The sequence below is a fragment of the Gracilinanus agilis genome, chromosome 2, assembly GCF_016433145.1.
Source record: "Gracilinanus agilis isolate LMUSP501 chromosome 2, AgileGrace, whole genome shotgun sequence".
NCBI classification, from domain to species: Eukaryota; Metazoa; Chordata; class Mammalia; order Didelphimorphia; family Didelphidae; genus Gracilinanus; species Gracilinanus agilis.
Genome location: NC_058131.1, coordinates 269,497,111 through 269,516,092, shown reverse-complemented (window position 1 = coordinate 269,516,092; position 18,982 = coordinate 269,497,111).

The window sequence follows — 18,982 nt, the reverse complement described above, 5'->3', positions numbered from 1 at the left end:
TCTGTACCAGCAGCAATACAATGACCCAGGACAATTCTGAGGGATTTATGGTAAAGACGCTACCCACATTCAGAGGAAGGACTGCAGGAGAGGAAACATATAAGAAAAACAACTGCTTGAACGCATGGGTCGGGGTGGACATGATTGAGGGTGTGGACTCGAAACTACCACACCAATGCAACTACGAACAATTTGGAAATTGGTCTTGATCAAGGACACATGACAAAACTAGTGGAAATGTGCATCGGCCATGGGTGGGGGAAGTGCAGGGGGGGTGGGGGCGAAGGGGATAGGAGGAGCATGAATCAGGTAACCATGTTAAAAATGTATATTAATAAATGTTAAAAAAAAAAGATCATTGAGATCCCTTCAAACTCTTAATTTTTTGTAATTTTCTGAGGGCAGATGCATATATTCATTCAATCAGCACTGGTTACATATCCACCTGCCTCCTGACTTCCTATTGCATCTTGCTTCCTCATATTGTATTTTATCTTGCAGTTCTTTTAAGTGTTTAACATTTAATTATATTGTATATTATAGTTTTTTTGTTGACATCTTTCCTCCCATACAAGACTGTAAACTCCATTAAGATAGGGGTTATGTCTTATCTACATTTTATATCTCCTTGAGGAGGCACTTAACATATTTGTTGAATAAATGAATGCATGAACAATGCCACAGAACATACCTGAAAACTGTAGACCATCCCTAAGCACTCGTCCCTTGGGCCAGGAATAAGGTAGTGTAGTCACAGAAGTAGGTTCATGTAAAGATACTAGAGCACTTCTTTTGTCTGTCAAGTGAAAGACTAGCAAGTGGCAGGAGAATTCTTCATTTCAGTTTAATCCAACAAGTATTTATTATACACTCAATTGTATGTCAAGTTCTAGATGAGGTACTAGGGATACAATGACAAAAATAAAATACTATTTGTTCTCAAGGAGCTTACATTCTCCTGTGTAAATAGAATTAACTCCAGCCCATTCATAGTCAAAAATCTACTCATCCTAGGCATAGAAATTATGTCACCCTCACCTTCCTTAGTGGGGAGGGGAGATGAGCTACCCACAGGTGACAACAAGTAACAAATCAAGAACAAGGGACTGCCCTTTGGGCAGTCCAAATCAATGTAGAGACTGCCATTCGTCCATTTGAATTAGAGGTGGACCCACGGGAAGTGACGAAAGACACTATCTCTTTAAGTAAGTTAGTTAGTTCCCGTGGAGGCAGTTTCCGCTCTGAACTTGGTACTGAAGGACCTCTCCTGAGACCACATAACGCTTACACTCTATTGTCACGTGGGTAAGTTAGGCTGACTTCCTTGGCCTATCTAGGCCGCTTCCAAACTCTGCCTATCTGGTTGCTGGGCCTTGTGGCTTGCAGCTTCATTTATTTAACCTTTTAACCTTCTCTCTCTTCCAGGCCAGACCAGTCCTGGACTAGCCTCTCCCTTTCTCTTTATTCCTATACTTTTACCTTCCTGATTGTAAATAAACTTGCCTCAACCCGATGCTGACTTGGATCTGATTTAATTAGGGAATCAACCTGAATTGTTTATTCCTGGCGGCCACGTTTTAAATATATATCTATAAAATACCTAAATTTTCCCTCTTACACTCCTGGGAGGAGCATACAAGACATTTTTATAGGAGGTAGCACTTTAAGTGGAAGTTTAAGTTCCTTTAAAAGGAACAAAGGGAGGGAGAGAATCACCTGTGTATTTTTAATGTAACAAATAAAAAAATAAAATTTAAAAATAAAAAAAGGAACTAGGGATTCCAAGAGACAGAGAAAAAGAAGAACATGACAACCATTAACATCCAAGAATGATTTTTCTGTTCAATGACTCCTCCTATGGGGTGTGCACTATATTACCTTCAGTTCTTCTATCTTATACTTTTACCAGTGTGCATACTTTATTCTTTTCATGCCTTAGTACATAGTTTTTGTGAACTCTGGTGTCCAAAATAATTCATCATCTCATTGTCAACGTTCTCTCAATGAACTAAACCTTTCTATATTTAAGTTGGCCAATTTTCAGACAGCAAATTTAGGCTGTTTTTTTTTTTGTTTGTTTGTTTGTTTCTGTGCCCACTCTCAAATATTTTTTACCTTGGTTTAGGATGTACCAAAAGATCCTGTTCTACTGACATATATTTTGGTAGCACAAGATTATGTCCATACTGTAATGAAGCATTTAAGTTTTAAAAAGAAGTGTTAGAGAGCTCAAGGCCAGGAAATATTTCTACCCATAATCATTTATTTCCCAAATCTTCCTTAGGGTTCAGCAGAGGCAAACAAGTAGTTCATTTTGTTGTTGTTCAGTGCCTGCAGACCACAATTCAGATTCCACAATTCACTGACTGTAAAGTTGAGTCATCATGAAAGACGACTAACTCTATAGCACTGTCCTTGACAAGAGTCTGTATTAGATACTCTGTAGAAGGAGTCTGGAAACCCAGAAGGATTTATATAGTACATGGTCTTAGATTCTAAGAGTGAATAGATGAGGCCCGTGTTGATCAAGTTAACCCATAGTTTACTCTTCATCTCCAATTTCTGTGACTCTCCCTGACCCTGGAAATTCTTTCATCTCTCCCATGGGAGTCCTTTCCCCAATTTGAAAAATGTTGGTGTATAGTCTTAATTTTACCTATGGGTTTGACAAATAATATATTTGTTTCTAAAGGTTACTTTTCTCCATTTGACTTTTTCTCACTCTTTTCTTGTGACATCTTTCATTCCATTGTAGCACTTTTTGCTGGGTGGTAATGAACTGTAATTGGAGTTGGGGATAAAATGTGTTTTCTTCCTTCCTTCCCCTTCCCTGGGGCTAGGAAAGTATTTTCCTATTTAAATGTCAACTTAGCTCAAAAACATTTCCCCCCTCTAACCCTAGCCTCTTTAAAACCAGCCTTTACATTAACAAATAAAAGGAAAAGTAAGAAATTCAGTGTAACTAAAGTTCAGCCTGTTCAAAGCTTTCATGATTGTACTGAAGCTTTCCTTGGGAATTTTGGAAACCTTGTAAGCAGAATTAAAATAATTTCTCAGCAATGAGAGAGCAAGCTGGGGGCTCTCCAACAGATGTAATCACTCAAGGAAAACTTTGTTTGCCTTGGCTGAGTTACTCCTTCATTTTTTCCCTCTTTCATGCAGCCGCCAATCCTCCCCTCCTTCCTTTTCCCTTATTCCCCCCTCCCCTTCTTCTCCCTCCCCTCATCTGTTTCTTTCTTTGTCTCTCTTTCTCTGCCTAGACAGTCATTGCATTCTGGATCAAACAATAACAGCTTGGCTATTTCCAAAGCCAACAGCAAATCCAAATGAAAGAAGGGGGCCTTTGGTTGTCATAAGAATTCGTGGCTACCCACTTCCTAGAATTAAACCCTTAGCTCTGATCTGTAACCTAGCCAAGTCTGAGACAATGACTGGGTTTCCATTTTGTTCCTTTGATAGAGAGTTAGATACGTGCTCCAAATGGGAAAACAAAACCTACGTCATGATAAAGAGACAAAATCCAGTTTCTCACATGGTAGGTCCATTCCTTCATTGTGACATGTTCCCCACTTACCAGCACCCAGACTATTTTGCATTCCCAGGCAGAATCTTAGTCAGGCTTACACTGTGGAAAATATAATTGTTATTTGTCTAATTCTCAGAGCACTTTGTCCAATAATAGAAAATACATATAGGTGATTGAGAAAAGGTCATAGAATGGATGATTCGAAAAAGATCTTTTTGCTATGTAGTAGTTACAGTTTATTAAACAAATGTAAAGTCATGTGTAGGCCATATTTTCACAAAGTTCGTAGTTAGAGGTGAATATCTATTTGAAAGCATATTGAACTTTTAAAAATTTAAGGCAATGGAATTTAGAGGAGACAGAAAATAGATGAAAGTGATATAGGGAGAGATTAGTGAGCAATGGAAGGTTATGATGCATTGAGAAAGAGAGAGGTGTGAAAAAAGGCTGTTTTATATAGTGGGAATTTACAGTACTATGTTATAGTATGAAAGTCACCTATTGAGAACGGTTAAGTTGAATACTAGTTTTCCCTCGGGTAATCATCTTGTATCCAGAACCTGATGGCATCTCATCTCTGATCATCTCTAGGCTCCGTTGTTAATTGCATTAATGTTACCCAGAAGTGCTAACCAAACTCACGGGAAAAGTGGACTGTTTGCAAAGCTAGCTGTTTTCTTGGTTGAGTTGAGTGATATGCCTGATTATTGTATACCCTTACAACTCTTCTCAGGCAAGAGTTTCTATTCCAAAGCAGGATTTATCTCAGGTAAGCCTAAACACATTCTGATCAAAAGATTTTGGATTGAAAAGATTGAATCTGGGAGCAGGTCTGTCTAGGAAACTATATGTGATTTGATGGCTCCTTTTCATAGAGATAGTGCTGGTCTGATATAGATGCCTTATGTTTCTCCAGCAACTCCCTCTTTTCTGTTTTCTAGCTCCTTGCACACACCTTTGAGCCTCTTTTGTTCTCTTCTAGTGGCATCATTCTTTTGCCTCCCTCACAGTTAGAATTTTCCCCATTAATAACAGGAACTCTGCAGGAATAGAAACAGAGGCCTGGCTAATAGCAGATGAAGATCCATGATTATGCTATCCTTAAATAGCTGAAGTTTACTAACATTTAACTACCCCTAGAATTTGGTATTGATGTACAAACCATAGGTTCAGATGAGTTCTTAAAAACATCATATCCTAATATGGCCCCAGAATCCTTAAATATTCCAGGATCTGCAGCATCATAAGAATGGATGGCACCAGGATTGTTTCACGGATGAGCAGTGAGACATATAGAGTTTAATGATTCCCTCTAAATCATATGGCAAGTTATTAACAAAGCCTAGAATAGAATCTAGCTAAGATGGTGCCCATCCTTCCTCTTGTTGCTTCAAGGGTGGCATTACCAGCTTTTCCCAGTCCCAGTGTTGATACCAATGCTATCACTATTATTCGTGTCTGGCAAAGTATACATCAACGTGTGAGGAGTGGAATTAGGAAGAACACCTATAATTCATCCAGGAAGTGCTGGAAGAACCAATAGGACCCTTAATACTGTGAGACCATGGTCTTATACCAGTTGGGAAACTTAAAATCCACACATAGAAAATCAGGAGTTTAGACTAAGAAGTAGAGGTTTTTTTGTACCAAAACATATTTTTCTTCCTAGAAATTCCAACTAATTTTAATACTGTAACATAATAAAACTCCCTATTGAACATGTCTCCACTCACCCTGAAGTATCACAAGACCCTCATCTTTGACAGATGGGAAGGAACACTCAGGCACAAAGAATCCAAAAGACTTGTTGAAGATCTCACAACTGTCTCTCTTCTTCTTATTCCCAGCCTGGGCTAGGTCAAAAGGCCCTGTCCATTCTCACACCAGGGTTCCACTAGAGCACTTAATACTTGGGATTTTTCTTGGGTACAGTTCATAGATCATTAAGCATAAACATATCCACCAAAAAATTTCCTATCCAGGAGTTAATCCTAGTGTTTGTGATTGAGGAGAAAAAAACAGAAAAGACAAAAAGAAATGGTTAAATGTGCTTGCCTTAAGTTGGATATTTTAATATTCTGTTAGTCAAAAGCCTGTGGTAGAAAAAGGCACAAAGAAATTAGCATTTGAATAGAAACCTAGGGGAGCAAGAAGTGGTAGTTTTTCTTAGTGACCTATGTTATTTGGATTAAATTTTATTTCTTGAAATTACCATTAAAAATCAAAAATATGAGATACCATTTTCCTCATCTCTCAAGTTCACCCTATACACAATCTTTTATTCCCTTACTAAAAACGGGTGAGATTTCCTTGTAAGCAGATGGATCCTTATGCTGAAAATTTGAATCACCTCTGCATGTTTTCCTCAAATTGTTATATGTTTGAGGTTCAGCCGAAGTATTTATTAGCCTCATAGCATTATTTTTTTTTTGGAGGACTTGTAAGAAGACTGCTTTCTTTAATTTCCCCATATACATTATTTAATATAACCTACATGGTTGTTGCTGAAATCTTAAAGCTTTCAGAAAAGTCAAATAACTTGCTTATCTTGTTCATTCAGATAAACACCTCTCAACATCCTGTTTTTCTTATGTCATACGAACAGGAAAGGAACGATTGTTTGAAATGTGCGTCAGCTGTAGCTGTAACCAGGCAATCCCTGAGTCTCCAGTCTACCATAGAGGCTGAGAATTGTATGCTCCATGTGTCTGGAGTATGGTGACAACTTGGTTCAAAAATGCTTCTCAGGGGTAAAAGATGGAAGCTTCCATAAAAGCCACCTGGGGATTCTGATAGGGAACCTAATAGCCTCTGATACTGGAAGGGAAATCATCTAGTTCTCATCTTAAGAGGAATAGGTGACTTGTGATAAATTTCAAAGACTTTTTCAGTAAGACTCTGGAACCATGGACCACCACTTGATATCAGAAGAATGCAAAAAATGTCTCAGTATGTTGGGTGAACACCTCTATGATAAATTTAAAGGAGGACACAGAGGAGGGTGATGGGATAGGCAGCCACAGATGGGTTGCAATCTGTATCACTGGAAGGACAGTCCAAGTGGATGAGATATAATGGACTACAAGAGAGTATAGTAGAATGTATTGTGGCTTATGGGAGCTCTTTGAGGACAGGGACTTCTAAAAAAATTTTTAATCTTTGCACCTCCAGCACCTAGCACTTTGCTGGGGTTTAATCAATGTTTGAAACAGAGTAGTATTGAAAGATCTAAAATTGAAAGGGGCTATTCAAGCAACTCCCTCATTTTGCTGTTGAAAAGATGTGATTCAAAAAGAGGTCTTGTAATTTGACCAAGATTGTATAGGTAGTAAGTAGCAGAGATGGAACTCCAAATTCAGTGCTCTTACTGAGAGATCAAATGCCCTGGAAAAATCTGAGGAGAGAGAGAGAGACATGATACAATATTCATGATATATAAATAGTAGGATAATTTTATAAGTTTTGGGCTACTCTTATACCTTATTCCTGAATCTTATATCCAGAACATTTTCTTATATCTTATCCACTATTCTCATTTGTGTAAGAAGGATCACAAATTGAGATTGGGAAGTGATGTTGAAAGTTCTATATTCCAACTCTCTCATTTGACAGATAAAGGAATTAAGGCTCAGATATTTTATGGGTTGGCTAAGACTGCATGTACTCAAATGGCGCTGTAGTCTTATTGATGTAGATGATCTTTCTAACAATGCTAACCCATCCATTTCTGCTCATTCTGTGTTACTCTTGGCCATGTCATCTGTGCAGTTTAAAATTCTTCTAATCCCTGGGAGACATAGTCTCCCAGGACTCCCTGCTACAACTTCCCCTGACACCTCCCACTTCCTTTGTGGGAAGTGTTGGAGAAAGTATAAAAGAGAAAGTTTGGTGCCTTTTGGAGGTCTGCTCTGCTCTCTCAAGCCATGAGGCTGACTGACTCTCTCTGATCCTGAACTCTCTCTACCCAGGAGACCCTTTTCCCCTACCTAACCTTTTCCCTTTCTTAATCTAAATAAAACCTGAAGGGCTCTGGTCAATTTCCCCCTGCTGGGGCTGGGACCTCTACCTTCCTTTCCCTTCCTCTACCTTCCTCTCTCCTTTCTCCCATCCATCCTTCCCTTCCTCCAATCCTCCTACCTTCCTTCCCTTCTCACCCTCATACATCTTAGAAGTCCACCAAGATGCTGGGAACCTTCCTTGCTTTCTTTTCACTTCAAAAGAACATTAGTAAAATACACAGGATGTCCACTGGTTATCTTTTTTTTGGCTATATGAGAAGCCCATTTTCTTTTTTATCATGCATTTCATTGGTAGCATCCTTTACTACTTCTTTTTTTTTTTAATTTTTAACATCCTTTACTTCTTTTTGGCTTCATGGTCCTTATTTGGTATATGCTGTGACCTGCATATACCAACAATGTGCCTTTTCATTTCCTATCAAGGGATAGTCATTTTTCATTCTTCTGAGATCATAGTGTTACATGACTTATAGTTATATACAGCAACATTAGTAAGATATTGGCAATTAAAAGATGATTCTTTATTTCATGGAGGAATTCAGTGTCATTAAGAAAGCATTTCGCTTTCCTGAAGGCAATCTCGCTTGCTTCTTCCCTGCTGTTTAATTCTAAGTTGCTCTTCATTTGCTCTATTGTCCAGCATATGTATACTTGTGGACAAACTCTAGAGGTTGTCCATATAATTACAGAATATAATCTAGGCAACAGATATTCTTTATCAACTTGATTTTTCATGTGTAAATGGTGAGACCAAACTCTTTGGAATGGTTGTGAATCTCATATGGAGATTTTGCAGTATTTCAGGGCTTGATGCAACCAACACAATATTATCTGAAAGGAAGAATACTTTGTAGGAGCTTGCTATTTTTGCTAAGTCTACTCCATGAGAGTGGCAAATACCTTTAATAAGCCTGTCTCTCCCTATGATATTCCTCTAATGAATTTTTTTCAAATTTTAAAGCCTTATTGAAATTTTTAATTTTTTAAATCACCTTAATTTGGGCTTTTTTTTCTAGGAAAAGCAGAAAATCACTTATTCCAAAATCATGTAGAAATTTAAAATTAAATTCTTTGGAGAAGGAAGAAATAAGCATATATTAAGTGCTTACTATCTATATACATATGTGTGTGTATTATAAAAATAAAATTAGGTAAACAATGCAAGGTGCAAGGAATGCTAAAGAGACTCTTGTTTATGAAAAATAAACTATTTATTTAAATATATAAGGGGGAAAGGATTTATAATTCTAAGGGATTCTAACTCCAACCAAATAAACTCCCAGGTCCCGCAAGGAACTGCTTCTCCTGTGGTTCACAGGCTATGCTAATCCTCCCTGATCTAACTAACCAAATTTATACTAGTCTAAATAAAACTAACCAATATAATGCTTAACTTTGCCTTTAAGTTATATAACCAAGACATATATATCTTGGCTATAAGATAACCAAGGCTAGCTGGTTTAGTTTCCACAAGACTCATTAGGACTCTGAGCCTTAATGGACTCAGAGTCCAAACCAAAGACCAGGTTTTGTTTGGTCTTTTCACAGTTTAACCAATCTATAGACAATAACAGATAAATGAATAGTGTTTCCCAAGTTGGAAAAGAAAACACTCCACTCCTTCAAGTTTTTCCCTCAGACTGAGATAGAGAGAGGCAAAGATGTTACCTTCTCCACCCCTGAGAGAGAAAGAAGCTGCCTGTGGCTCTGTCAACTGCCAGAAGCCCCCTCCTGGAATGCCACACTCAGAGAGTGTAACTGTCATAGAAATAAGGGTTATAACTGCCACCAATTGAAATTAACACTCTCAGCTCCATTTGAAACTCCAATTCTTCCTCAAGCCAGCTTCTCTACTTCTTAACTCTAAACTAATAAAACAATACTTATTTTCTAATATCATCCTTATAGTATATATGAGATAATAGTTGTAAAGTGCTTAGCACAGTACCTGGCACATAGTAAACACTTTAATAAGTGCTTCCTTTTTTTTTTTAAACCCATACTTCTGTCTTAGAATTGATACCAAGTATCGGTTCCAAGGCAGAAGAGCATTAAGGGCTAGGCCAGTGATGGGCAATCTTTTGAGCTTGGTGTGTCACTTCGAGAAAAAACACACCATAATTTCACGATAATCTAGGCAACAGATATTCTTTATCAACTTAATTTTTCATATGTAAATGGTTTCATGTAAAATAGTTTAAATAACAAAAATGTATAATTGTAATATATAACAGTATTTGACAATCCAAAATAGGTAAATTAATATAGGTAGAATTGTCATCCATAGTGCACAGAGTGTCTATACTACACTACAGCAAATGTTTCATTCTCGGCATGAAGCTCCATACTTCTCTGTATATGCGACCGTGTGTCATCGAAAATGGCTATGCTTGTCAGTGCTGACACACGTCATAGGTTTGCCATCACCGGGCTAGGCAATTAGAGTTAAGTGACTTGCTCAGGATCACACCAACTAGGAAGTGTGGTCAGTTTTGAACTCAGGACTATCCATCTCCACACTAGGTGAGCCACCTAGTTGCCCCTAAATACTTCCTTCTTTCCATCCTTCCTATAAATACATAGACGCAGACACCTCCCACCTCCCGACCCCACACACATAGTAAGCTTAATACAGATCCAACACCATTAGGAAAAATTTTCCTCCAGCATAACCTCTTGATGATTCCCCAAACTACTACTGCTGGAGTCTTTTCCCCCTCATTGGATTAATTTTTGTTTTTATTTATTTGTCACATTAAAACCCCTAACAGTAACTCCCACCTTTCCTCCTCCCCCCCATTAGAGAAGACATCTTTTGACAAAAAGATAGATGTATATATGAAACTGTCTTACTTTGGTGACAGATGTATATACAAGTTATTCTTCAAACAACATTTCTGTTACTATATATAATGTTCTCTTGGTTCAGCTCATTTCATTCTTCTTAATTTCCTGTAAGTCTTTCCATGTCTTTCCAAAATTAACCTTCTCAAGATCCAGGAGAACACTGTATACAGTAACAGAAATATTATATGATGATTCTGTGAAGGACTAAACTGTTACCTGTAATACAAGAATACAAGACAACCCCAAGAAACTCATGATTTAAAAAAGTGCTATCAACAACCATAGAAGGAACTGACAGTATATGAATGCAAATTGACCTGTGCCATTTCTTGTCTGTTACCTCCATTTTTTTTTACATGTGCGATATTTCTTTTTTTCAGGACATGAGGAATCTGGAAATATGTATTGCATAACACTGGAATGACGACTATATCAGATTGTTTACTTTCTGGGGAGAGGGAAGGAGAGAGAGAGAATATTTAGATTGCAAAAAGATCAGAAAGCAATTCTTTAAAAATGTCTATACATAATTAAAGAAAAGAAAAAATGAATTGAAAGTGAAAAAAATAACCTGCTTGTCATTTCTCATGGTGCAGTAGTATTTCATCATAATCATATGCCTCAACTTGTTTAGCTAGCCATTCCCTAATTGATGGTCATTCCCTCAATTTCCAATTCTTTGCTACCACAAAGAAGCTGCTATAAATATTTTGGAACATATAGGTTCTTTTCCATTTTCCTTCACCTTAAGAAATAAACTTAATAGTGGTTTTGCTAGGTGAAAAGTTATACACAGTTTTAAAATTCTTTGAGCATAATCCAGATTGCTCTCCAAAATGGTTAGATCAGTTCACAATTCCACCAACAGTGTATTAGTGTCCCCTTTTTGTACTTTTCCTCCAACATTTGTCATTTTGCCCTTTGATTATTTTAGTCAACCTGATAGGTATGAGATGATATCATGTTTTGACTTGCATTTCTTTAACTAATAATGAATTAGAGCATTTAAAAATAAAGTTCTATATGGCTTTGTTTTCCTCATCCAAAAACTATCTTCATATTTTTATCAATTGGGGAAGGATTCATATTCTACATATTTGACAAAATATTCTGTATTTCAGATATGAGACTTCTATCCAAAAAATTGTCTATAAACATTCCCCCCAATTTACTACTTTCCTTCTCATCTTTGCTACATTCATTTTTTAGTACAAAACCTTTTTCATTTTAATGTATTCAAAATTATCCATTTAACATCTCACAATGTTTTCTATCTCTTGTCTATTCATAAATTCTTCTTCTGTCTATAAATATGATAGATTTCTGTTCTAATTTGCTTCTATTTTCTTTTGTAACTCCTATTGTAACTTTGAAGGGGAGAGAGAGTTGGAGAGTGGGAAGGGTAGTTAAGCAAAACTTGTTGATACATGGATCAAGCCTGACAGTAAGATTCCATTTCTGCAAAGATTGCCTTTTCCCCTCCCTGGTACTAAGTTTGTTCATTATGATTAGATAGTGTTTAACTTCATTTTTTGTTCTTTTCATTTACTTTATTGCCATTAATGTGTGTTTTGTTTGCCTGGTTCTCATTTAACTTTGCATCAATTCATATAAATTGCCATGCTTCTCTGAATTCTTTAAATTCATTATTTTTACAACACATTCATTGACTACAATTTGTTTACCTATTCCCTCAGATACCACCCATTTTTCTTTATTAACATCTTATTGATTCCATTTGTGTTTCTATCACATTGATTTCTGAATAAGCCCCTCATAACTTTCCTACCTAGTAAGTCATTCCTTGTAACCCTATTCCCCCAAAACCAACCAAATTTAAAAAAAAAACCAGCTCAGCAAAACTAAACACATTTATCACATCTAATGACATATATAACATTCCACACCCATAGCCCCTCACCCTTCCTGTAAAAAGAGAGTAGTGCATTTCCTTATCTTTTCTCTGGGACCAATGTAAGCAATTTCACAGCATTTGACTTTTTTTTTTTTGACATTGTTATCTGTATTTTATATATCATTTCCCTAGCTCTGCATATTTCCTTCTATATCAATTCATACAATTCTTCCCAGGCTTGTTTTAACTACTCATATTAATATTTCTTTCAGTGCAATGATATTAAGTTACATGTATATACCACAAGTTATTCAGTCATTCTCTATTAAGTGGATTTTTACTTTGTTTCCAGTTCTTTGCTATCAAAAATGCTGCTTATGAATGTTTTGGTATATATAGGATCTTTCTGTCCTTGACTTTGAAGTTTTTGATTAGCAATGGAATCTCTAGACTAAAGGGTATAAGCATTTTAGTTATCTTCTGTAATATCATTTCTGATATGCAAAATGGAGAGCAGGATGAGTGACACTCAGAGTTTAGAATTTGGAACCAACCTAGATTGTCATGAACCAGCAAGGAGAAGCAGTTACTAGCAGGACTATAAAAAGGAAAAATTTAAATAAGAAGCTCTCTCAATCCTGAGAAGGGCCTTGGGGAAGTTGGTTGGGGTTTGGGTAGGCCAAACCAAATCAACTTAAGATACCTGCATCCTGTTCTAACTGCTATCACACCTTCATCTTCTGTGTAAAGCTGTGCTATACATTCAATCAACTGAACATCAAGGAAGAAATAACATCAATACTCAAAACAATCTGGTTCAGGCCAAGGTGCCTGGCCTAGCCAGGTTGCTACAGAGAGGACAAACTTCTCCAGCTGACAGTCTCAAACCTGATTACCTTTAATTAACAACGACTGATCATTGGTAGTTTTAGCCAAGCTTTCCTGATACCTCTTTCCTTCAACCCTGTTCCCTTTCCCTAAGTTTGTTATTATTAAATGCTAAAGCTTACTTAGGTGGATGTCTTCATTGCCCTAAGAGTCACTGATTATATCCTTGGGTATTTGAGGGAAAGGGATTGCTCAAACTAAAGTTAAATTTCAGTAGCGTTATCCATCAGCTTTGAAGCCAGGATAAGCAATCAAAGAAACTGTGTGATCTAACCCAGCAGTTTCTTATCTGATCACTTATTCCTGGGACACTGTTGTGTTGGAGCTGGGTGTTTAGTTTAGTTTCAAATATTTCTGTGGGGTCTTGGTGTGCACTACCACAACTTGGTGTTCATCTAGGCATTCTCACTCTCACTCAGCTCAGATCTTCACACCAGCAAAGGACCATGGACCATCTCTTTATAAGCTAACATCAACATAATACTTCCCCTTCCCTCTAATTACATCCCCACCTTTTCTCTTCTGTTTCCTATTGCATGAGATGTATTTCTATACCCAATTCTTTGAGCATATGTGTGAATGTGTGTATATTCTTCCCTCCTTTGACTAGTTTAGATGAAAGTGAAATTTAAGTGTATGCCAGTACCCTGTACCACATATTCATTTGTTTGGATTTTTGTTCACTATTTATTCTATTTGTCTATTTGTTCACTCTGATTATGTGAGATAATTTCCTTCTTTCCTTCATACCTGTATCACTCTTTCCTTCTCTTTCTTTTTGAAAAAATATTTTATTTGCTCTATTCAGTGACAATCTGCCTGTCTTCTCATCTCTCCGTAGCCTACTTTTTCTCTTGATTGAGAAGACAAGAAAAACAAAACTTATTAAAAACATGCATAATTGGAAAGGCAAAAAGGCAGGATTTGGCTGATTAAAAGAAATAGAATGGCTCCTAGGCCTTCTTTCTAATTAGACTCTATAACTCCAAGTAATGATAAGGTTCAGAGGTTCATGTTTCATCTCCTTGTATTTTTAAATGTAGTTTATCTTTATTTTAGTCTGTTCGTGTTTACCTTCTTATGTTTCTCTTCATACCTATGTTTTAACTTCAAGTTCCAACACAGCTCTGGTCTTTTTGTCAGGTATGCTTGGAAGTCCTCTATTTAATCAAAAATCAAATTTTTTTTTCTCTTAGAACATTATACTCAGTTTGCTGAATGAGTAATTCTTGGTTGTAAGACTGTCTGCTTTGCTTTCTGGTGTGATCTTTCCAGCTCTCTGTAGCATCATAATAGTGATTGCCAAATCATATGTTATCCTGGCAATGCCTCCTTGTTACCTAAATTCTTTCTTTCTAGATGCTTGTAGTATTTTTTCTCTGATTTGAAAGATCTAGATTTTGATTATAATATTATTGAGAGTTTTCATTTGGCAATTACTTTCTGGAGCTGACCATTAGATTCTTTCCATTTCCAGGTTCCTCTATGATTCTAGGATACCTGGGCAGTTTTCTCATAAAATGTCTTTATATATAATACTCAAACTCTTTTGAGCTCCAGAGAGGTTTTTGCCCTGAGGCTATTTTTCAAGCCTCCATGGTGGCATCTGGTGGTGTTTGCTGTGTGCAGCCCTGCCCTATTTCTGCACCCAAGCTCTGTGTTCCTCAGCCACCTGGAGTCCCAAGTCATGTTGTTCTTACGGGCAAGTCTGTGGTGTCCTCAGCTCTCCCCCCAAGAACCTAGAGGTTGGCCTGCTCTCGTGCCAACTCTGGCATCATAGATGGAGTGAGGGAGGGTTGATGAACTCGCACTTTGGTGGGAGTAATTTTGCCCCCTTTTAGCGTGGAAATGCCCAAACTTTGCCTACCTTCAATCCTGTACCCTATAGTGGAGCCCTTTTACTCATTTGATTTTGGTTTTGCCTTTTTGAAGTACTTTATAACAGTCAGGGGAGAGGAGAGGAAGAGCCTACTCTCCTCACTCAGACTTCTGTGGAGCAATCTCTAGGTCCTCAGGGACAGGCTGAGGACACCACAGACTTACCCATAAGAGCAGCAAAACTTGGGACCCCAGGAGGCTGAGGAGAACTCAGAGCTTGGATGCAGAGATAGGGCAGGGCTGCATCAGCAGATGCCTCCACAGAGACTTGAAAAATAGCCTCAGGGCAAAAACTTCTCTGGATCTCAATACAAAGATCTCCTACCTTCCTCACTCAGACTTTTAGCCAGGAAGGAACAAAGCAATGGCCACCAATACCCAAGAACTAAAATCCACAACTACCAAGAAAAAAACCTTGACCCTAGATACTTTTTATGCAGAAAAACTCCAGACTATAGAAGAGGCAGCAGAAGACAACAAACTCAAATCTTACCTCCCCCAAATTGGAAATTGGTCACAAGCTCTTGAGGAGCTCAGATTTGAGATTATAAACCAAATTAGAAAGATAGAAGAAAGTTGGCAAGAAAAGTGAAAAATACTTCAAAAGAGAATAACAGCTTAAAAGACAGAAACTCCCACTTAGAAAAAGAAGCCTAGAAATAAAATGAAATGATAAGCAAATTGGAGACCAGAATTAAACAGCTGGAAGCCATGAAAAGCAGGATGGAACAAAATGAAAAGGAAAATCAAAAGATCATAGATAAAAACCAGTCTTTAAAGACCAGAATTGGGCAAGTAGAAGCCAATGATCTCACAAGACAGCAAGAATTAATAAAGCAAAGTCAAAAGAATGACAAAATAGAAGGAAACATGAAATATCTCACTGAGAAGATGATTACCTGGAAAACTAGTCTAGAAGAGTCAACTTGAGAATCATAGGCCTACCTGAAAATAGAGAAACAAACAGAAATCTTGACATAATTCTATAAGAAATTATCCAAGAAAACTACCCTGATGCTCTTCAACAAGAGGACAAAATAGACATTGAAAGAATCCATAGAGCAACCTCTACATTAAACCTTCAAAAGACAATGCCCAGGAATGTAATTGCCAAATTCAAAAGCTTCCAAGCTAAGGAGAAAATATTATGTGAGATAATTCAGATATCAAGGAGCACCAATCAGGATCACACAGGATCTGAAAGCCTCCACACTAAAGGACTGCAAGGCTTAGAATATGATATTCAGAAAGGCAAGAGAATTGGGTCTACAACCAAGGATCCCCTATCCATTAAAACTGACTATATACTTTCAGGGGAAAGTATGGGCATTTAACAAAATAGAAGATTTCCAAATATTTGTAAAGAAAAGACTAGAACTAAATAGAAAATATGATGTCCAAATACAAAAATCAAGAGAAACATGAAAAGGTAAATGAGAGGGGGGGAAATTTTTATTTCTTTTTTCAAGGGCTTCAATAAGGTCAAATTGTTTATATTCCTATATGGAAAAATGATATTTGTAACTGTCAAAAATTATATTCACTCTTATAATAGAAGAATTATCACAGGTAGAGGTTAGGGTACTAAGTGGTTTAAGATGATATACCAAAAAAAAAAGAAAAGAGTGGGGAGGGGGGAGGAATAGAAGATTGGCAATAAGAGAAACGTGAAGGAATAAGAAAAATAGGAAAATCTATACCACATAAAGAGGCACATGGGAGCAGGAGGGGAAGAATACATCATAAGAAGGAGAGGAAGAGAGTGCTAATAGATAATACTTAAACCTTACTCTCAGTGGAATCAATTCAGAGAGGGAATAGCATCTAGATCAAATGGGGTATTGAATTCTATCTTATCCTACAGGGGAGATGAGAAGGGAAAAGCAAGTGGGGGGAATGGGATGGGAAGAACCAAAAGGGAGGGAAAGAGAGGAAGGAGGATATTTTATAGATCCTAAAGAAAAATGAGAGGGGAATAAGTAAAATAGGGGTGGGGATTAGGGGTTCTGATTAAAAGCAAAACACTGGTGTATAAGGCAATAGTGAAAGAAGGAAGGGCAGGACTAGGAAAGGAAATCAAAATGATGGGGAATAAACAGGTAGCAATCATAACTCTGAATGTGAATAGGATGAACTCACCCATAAAACAGAAGCAAACAACAGAGTAGATTAGAAACCAAAATCCTACCTTATTTGTCTACAAGAAACACACACGAGGCAGGTAGATGCACACAGGGTAAAGGTAAAAGGCTGGAGCAAAATCTATTGGGCATCAACTGAGAAAAAGGAGGCAGGAGTTGCAATCATGATATCTGACAAAGCCAAAGTAAAAATAGATCTACTGAAAAGAGATAGGGAAGGTAATTATATACAGATAAAAGGCAGAATAGACAATGAGGAAATAGCAGTAGTCAGGATGTATGCACCAAATGGAATAACATCCAAATTTTTAAAGGAGAAACTACTNGAAAGAAAGGGGGGGAGGGAATTTAATAGACCCAAAAGATAAAAATAAGAGGGGAATAAGAAGGGAGGAGGTAGAAGAAAGGGAAGTAAAACAAGATGAGGATTAGGGGGACTGATTAAAAGCAAAACACTGGTGTAGAAGGAAATAGTGAAAGAATAAAGAGCAGGACTAGGAGAGGAATTGAAAATGATAGGGACTACACAGCTGGTAATCATAACTCTGAATGTGAATGGGATGAACTCACTAATAAAACAGAAGCAAATAGCAGAGTGGATTAGAAACCAAAATCCCTGCATATGTTGTCTATAAGAAACACACATGAGACAGGTAGACACACACACGGGGTAAATATAAAAGGCTGGAGCAAAATCTATTGGGCATCAACTGAGAAAACAAAGGCAGGAGTTACAATCATGATATCTGACAAAGACAAAGTAAAAATAGATATGATTAAAAGAGATAGGGGCTTCCAGGTTAAGATGGTAGCAGAGTAAAAAGCAGCTGCTTAATCTCTCCTAACCCACACAACACATCACAGCAGCAAGAGATAGAAAGAGAAACATGTTTTAAAAATCACCCTAAAAATATAAAATACTTAGGAATCCACCTACCAAAAAAAATACAGGAATTATACGAAAACAACTACAAAACATTTTAAAAACAATTAAAACTAGATCTAAACAATTGGAAAAACATTGATTGCTCAAGGGTAGGATGAGCTAACATAATAAAAATGACCATTCTACCCCAATTAATTTACCTATTTAGCACCATACCTATCAAACTACCAAAACCTTTTTTTCTAAATTAGAAAAAACTATAACAAAGTTCATTTGGAATAACAAAAAGATCAAAAATATCAAGGGAAATAATGAAAAAAAAAATGTGAAGGGAGGTGACCTAGCAGTAACAGATATTATACTATACTATAAAGCAGCCAAGGACGGTCCCAAGCCCGGCTGAAAAAGGAGGAGGGTTGGGCGTGGGGCTAGCAACCTCACCCCGTAAAAAAGTCTCACTTGCTACAGAAACAGCAACCTCATTAAACCAAGAAAACCAACGATCGCCTAGTCTGGAAGATTGCTCTCCAACAGAGTCCATGATGTGTGCTGGCGAAAGCCTTTGAGAAGCCAGTTCGTCGATATATCTTCTGACGACCAAGGTAAAAACCAGAATAGCGACATGGAACGTAAGAACCTTATATGAAAGCGAGAAACTTGCTCAAGTATCACATCACAGTTTCCCGCAAGTGGAGAAGAAGCCTTCTAGATGCCCTAGCAAGACGTGCAGATGTGGCCTCGGACCATCAACTCCTGGTGGCAACTTTTAGAACTAAGTTGAAATCATTCAACGATCTTTCAGGCAGATTATACCACAAGCTCGAAGATCTGCCGAAAATGAAACAAAGGCCGTCGAAATGACTTGGGCCCAGCTGGGGGAAGTTGCCCAGAACAGAGTCCTTTGGCGTGAGATGGTTGTGGCCCTATGCTCAACAGGAATAA